General features: G+C 36.2%; 1 non-coding gene across 1 annotated transcript; it reads left to right on the top strand.

Annotated features, from left to right (window-relative positions):
- The first annotated feature begins 1,381 nt into the window (after positions 1-1,381).
- On the top strand, positions 1,382-1,513 carry LOC112423730 (U8 small nucleolar RNA). The gene has a single exon (XR_003014291.1). It is a non-coding gene; the product is annotated as a U8 small nucleolar RNA (small nucleolar RNA).
- The last annotated feature ends 4,487 nt before the right edge of the window (positions 1,514-6,000 follow it).

Here is a 6,000-nt window from a genome sequence, read left to right as displayed (position 1 = left end):
TCAGAGTTGCCATTGGATGGGGACATTGGCAGGAGCTAAGCCCTGTGGTTGAGAAGGTTCTTGTCCGTCTGAAGCAGCGTGAGTCAAACACTCTGGAGTGGGCTCCAGGAGAGGCTGGAGGCCGGGAGACTGGTGATAATGGAGCTTCTTTGGGGAAAGCAGGGAGAGATTTTAGGATGTGAGCCATGAGAGGGCCATCATGTGGAGTAGGACACCTGACTGCTGTAGGTGAGGACCCTGGAAGTATGCACGGAAGGTCTGTCCAAGCCTTGGTCTCTCAGCATTGCATCAGATATTTGGATAGAGGCATAAATGATAGTTGTTGGGGGCTGAGTTGTGTCCTTCGTAAAGAAATGTTGACATCCTAACCCTCAGTACCTGTGAGTGTGACCTTATTTGGAAATAGGATCTTTGCAGATTAATTCGTTAAGATGAGATCATACCGGATCCATTCAAATTCAATCACTAAATCAATGACTGTCCTCCTTATAAGAAAGCCATGTGGAGATGCACAAGGAAGACGAGCATGTGAATTCAGAGGCAGAGATTGAAGTGACGCCAAGGAATGCGAAGGGCTGCCGGCAACCACCAGAAGCTGGGAGACCCGAGGAGAGATTATTCCTGGATCCTTCAGGGGTACATGGCCCTGCCAACACCTTGGTTTCAGACTCTCAACCTCCAGAACTGAGAGAGAGTAAATTTCTGTTGTTTTAAGCCTCCTACTTTGTGGTAATTTGTTATGGTTGTCCATTAGCAAACTAAACAGCAATTTATCCTTCTTGTAGATGAGACCCTGCTGGTTGCCTACCCAGCTGCCATTCACCCATTCTCCTTGCATCAAAACCCTGAGTTTGTTCAGCATCACACAGAAATGTGCTCAGGGAGGGTGGCCCGATACTTGAGGGAAAATGAGTGGCCCAAGCAAGTCAGAGTACATTCATTTCCCTTTGCCAGGGATTGTGGAAGGGATGGCACTCGACTCTGCTCTGGCCTCTGAAATGTGAGGGAAGGTCTGTGGGCAGCCTCCAGGCAGCACTGAAGAAAAGCCTCCTCTGCCTTCATTCCTGCCTGAGAGATGGTCGTGTGAGGATTTACTGTCTGCAGCCGCTGAAGCCCGGGCTCAGCCATGACAGAAGGTGACTCAGGGCGGTGATATTGTTGAGCTGTTAAACTCAACCTTCAAATAGACTTCTTGTCATGTGACAAAGATGAACTTATATTATTTGGTTGGATGTGCTGTTACTCACAGCTGAAGACAATCTAACAGGCATACTGGTCATGATCATTAATACCACCGATAATGGAATCAGGATAAAAAATAATCTAAGACCGGAAGGCTTGCCACAAATAAAACAGACAAACTGGAACAGGAATAAATGCATCGTCAGGTGAGATAATTCTTACCTGTTTCTCCTTTTGGAGGGCAGATAGAATAGGCTGATAGGAGATGCATGAAACGTGGTTAATGTCTCTGTGTAATCAGGACTTGCAACACCGATTACTCCTTTCTGATTCTCCCTGAAAAAAAAAAAAAAAAAAGGAATAAATGTAAAATTTTTGCATTAGGGATGAAGACAAATTGCTCTATTAGGATAAAATATAAATGAATATATATTTTAAAATTCTGTATGTCAAAAATACCATGGATAAATTTAAAAGAAAAATTACATACTGGGAAAATTACAACACAATGAAATATGAAAGTTTGTTATCCTTATACAAAGAACTCCTACAAACCAATAAGAAAATGGCAAAACAAAAACAGAAACAAAACAAAACAAAAAACCAACACATTTCAATAGAAAAACAGTAAGGAATAAGGAAAGGCAATTCCCAAAAAAAAGAAATTGAATTAATCAATTAGATGAAATTCAACTTCACTGAATACAGTAGAGGATGCAAATTAAATACAATAAAATACACAAGGGCATATTCAGGTTTTGTGAAGCCTGAAACTTAAAAAAACGTGGGAGGTAGGTCTTCAAAACTGTGATTTCAAAACTAAGTGTGAATAAGAATTGTATTTGGAATAAGAAAATAAATCACAGCAAACTATAATGTTTCAAATGCTTAAAAAAGCCCACACGTGTCAAAAAACAGCAAAAATAACATATCTTTATTAACTGTCTAAGACTTGTTTATAACATTTTTTCCTATATTCTCTGGATGCCTACACTTTCATCATTTCTTCATTTGGCAACAACTTTGTATTGCTATTTTATGTACAGAGGATAAAAATATAATTTGTCCTAACATAGTTTATTGAACTATATTTATTCTTACAGTTGAGATTCATAAAACATATGACTCCACACATAGATTTGCTTGCTGTTTGTAACACTGCTATAGGTTTGTGCTTTATAAAGTCAGACATCCTAATATGTTCTCTTTCACATCATGCCCACAAAAAGTTAAAAAATAGATGTAGTGCATTTGTAATGGTCTATACTGCATTATGGAGTGTATTCCTGAAAGAGGAGAACCATTTTGACTGGGTGCAGATGAGAACTGAACCCTCCACTCATAATTTTCCACATCTGATGACTGGAAGAATAGATACAGACTAGATGCTGGCTCTGTACATTTCAAACTGTGTTTCTCTTCTAATCTCCAAGCAGTTCCAGGACCAAGGCTGCAGGCCACGATCATAGTATGATACAATCTTTAGCTCTGCCTATGGTGTTGTGGAGCTGAGTGAGTCGACACAGTGGGCAGTAGGAATGTTCTGGGGAACGATTCCTTTACGGGGGAGCAACCATAGCTAAAAGGGACATAGAAATCACTGTAGCTCCATACATATGTCCCACCAAACTTTAAATGTATTTTCAATTTCATCTTAGCCAACTTCCAAAAATGCCTCCAGCCACTTGGATAACACTCAGCACAAGGAGAAGTCCAATTGAGAATTAGAAAAAACAGCTGCCTTAACAGATTTTAATAAAAATCTTTAATTTTGCACATTTTACTAAAGACATCTAATCATGTTAATACACTGCTAGGGTCATTCCCAGGATCCTAATTAGATGTCCTAAAACATAAGCTTTATCTTCATGGTAAATCAACTCTGGGTGTAGGTACACTTGAGGTTGAGTTTCCATACCAATGTAAATGTTTAGGGCAAAAATTTGATACAGTAAAAAATGATATGGCCCATAATAGTCTAACACAATGAGCTCTTCCTCAGGCTGTGGATCAGATCATTTTCCATTTTTGTTCATTTCCAGTTGAAGCAGTGGAAGTGCTTAGGATCATGTTGTACAAGCAATATGGATGTGTGAACACTCGAATCACACACAGAGTGTGTGATTCACAGGAACCGAGGTCTATGGGGGAAAGAGCAGAGCCACCTCTCCAGTATCAACAGCTCAGGGCGTCTTCTCATGAAGTCATAAAGTGAAAGGACAAGCAGAATCTCTGTGATACAGGCCATTTTCCTCTTTCTCTTTCTTTCCTGACCCCTTAGTACATAGAGTTTAATTCAAGTGAGTTATTGATTGTGTGATGAGACTTTACTATACCACATGTAATACTTATAATTTACAAAAATTAGACCAAACATTTCTGAAACTTTTTGGGAATGTAATTTAGCATTATGCATCAAAAGCCCCCCAAAAAGTTCATACCCCTAAAGATTCAATTACTAGGAATTTATTCTAACTAAATCATTATGAACATATTAAAATATATAGCTTCAAGTGTGTTCTTTGCTAAATTATTTTAAAAATTGTTTTTTAATTTTTAGAGGGGGGTCTTGCTTTGTTGCATAGGCTGCACTGAAACTCCTGGGCTCAAGCAGTTCTCCTACCTCAGCCTCCCAAGTAGCTGGGATTACAGTGCAAGCTACCATGCCTGGCCCTAGGTTTTTAATCAGGAAAAATTGGAAATGATCTATTACTATATGGCCAATGATATGGAATTTTTTAAATCAGTTATAGTATATTTACACAGTGGAATACAACACATTGGTTCAAATGGCAATGTAAAGAAATGTGAAAGATCTACTTGAAGAAAAAATTAAATGCTATTAAAAGCATAGAAGATAATTTGTATAAATGAAAACAAATACCCTGCTCTTGTATAGGAAGACAAATACTGTCATGATTAATTATTAATCTAAAAATTAACCTCATCTCAATTAAAAATAACAATCAGAATTATCAAAAAATGAGATAATATGACTGTAAAGTCTAAAGAAATTATAAATGGCAAGAATAATCAGAAAAATTGTAAAAGAAAGTGAAGTAACTATCTCTACTGAATAGTAAAATATATTATAAAACACTGGAGTAATTAAAACTACATCCATTCATGACTGGATGTGCAGAACTGAACAGAGTCTAGAAAAACTAGACTCTGACGTAATAAGGAACAGAGTATATGATAGAAATGACCTTTCAACTTGAAGGAGAAACTGGTGGCTTGTTCAATAAATTATATTAAGACAAGTAACTAACTCATACGCTAAAATTAATTCCAGATGGACTGTAAAATAAAAGATATAAAATTAAAATTTAAAATGTAAAGGCAGACGCACAGAAATATTTTTTAATTTTAAATTTTTTAAAATTAAGAAAAATTTTAAAAATATGTAATTTTAGTATAGCGGAGGCAAATAGTATATATAAACCAATACAAAGCTCACAAGCCATAAAATATACGTAAAAATGATTACATAAAATTTTGAACATTTTAAAAAGATGTCATAAATAATATCTGAAGGGAAAATGATAACTTGAGAAAAACTTTCAATGTGGATGATAGTCAAAAGGCTTATTTCTCAACATATGAAAACTTTTAAATAATAAGTAAGAAAAAGGCCAATAAAATCATGGTTATCCACAACTACAGAACTTCACATAAGACATCACAGAAAAATACGTTTTCTATTTTTTTTTTACTTAGCTTTACTGATGTATAATTTACATACAACAAAACCTGCCAATTCTAAATGTAAAGTGTGATGAATTTGTTTATGGTTGGTAATTACCACCACAATCAGGATATAGAATTTTTCCATCACCCAAAACAGTTTCCTCTTGCCCTTTTACAATCAGTCTCCTTACCCAATCCCGGATATCTGGGAACCACTATGCTCCTTTGGTTACTATGGTTTTGTCTTTTCTAGAATTTCATAAAAATGAAATTATATAGTATGAGTCTTTTGTATCTGGCTTTTTATAAGAGAATATAACGCCGCTGCACTCCAGCCTGGGGAACAGAGCAAGGCTCCATCTCAAAAAAAAAAAAAAAAAAAGAAAGAAATTGTCAGACCAGTTTCTAAGGTTTCTAAGGTTGGAGCATGGGGAGAATCATTCGCCAAAAAAAAGTAGAGCGTTCTTCCCAGAAGAAAGGGGAAGGGTGTGAGGCAAAAGTAATTTCCACTTTTTTTGAAATATAGAAAACCATTTTTCAAAGTAGTATCATTTTACATTCCCACCAGCAGCATATGAGAGTTCCAGTTGCTCCATATCCTTGCCAGAACATGAAATGATCAGTCTTTTTCATTGTAGCCATTCTTAAATGTGTGCAGTAATATCTTCTTATAATTTCGATTTGCATTTCCCTAATTAATGATCAATGATGTTGAACATTTTTTTCACATACATTTTGTTTTGCCATTTGTATTTTTTCTTTGGTGAAATGTCCGTTCAAATATTATATAATTTAAAGTATTTATTTGCTCACTGCATTATTTCTGTCATTTCATGATCTGTTTCTATTGGTTGATTTTTCAACCTGCTTACAAGTCATGTTCTTTGCATGCCTGATAATTTTTGTTTGCATGTTGAACGTTGTGAATTTTACCTTTTTGGGTGTTGGGTTTTGTGGTTGTTTGTTTTGCAACTAATTTTGGACTTTTTTTCCTCTGAGCACAGTTAAGTTACTTGAGATCAGTATGATCCTTTCGAAGATTGCTTTTAAGTTTTGTTAAGGCAGGACCAGGTAAGTGTTTATTTTAGGGCTAATTTAGCCTCCCCCTGCATTAAGATGATACCCTTC

Source organism: Macaca nemestrina, chromosome 13, assembly GCF_043159975.1.
Source record: "Macaca nemestrina isolate mMacNem1 chromosome 13, mMacNem.hap1, whole genome shotgun sequence".
NCBI classification, from domain to species: domain Eukaryota; kingdom Metazoa; phylum Chordata; class Mammalia; order Primates; family Cercopithecidae; genus Macaca; species Macaca nemestrina.
This window is presented reverse-complemented; position numbering and strand designations above follow the sequence as displayed.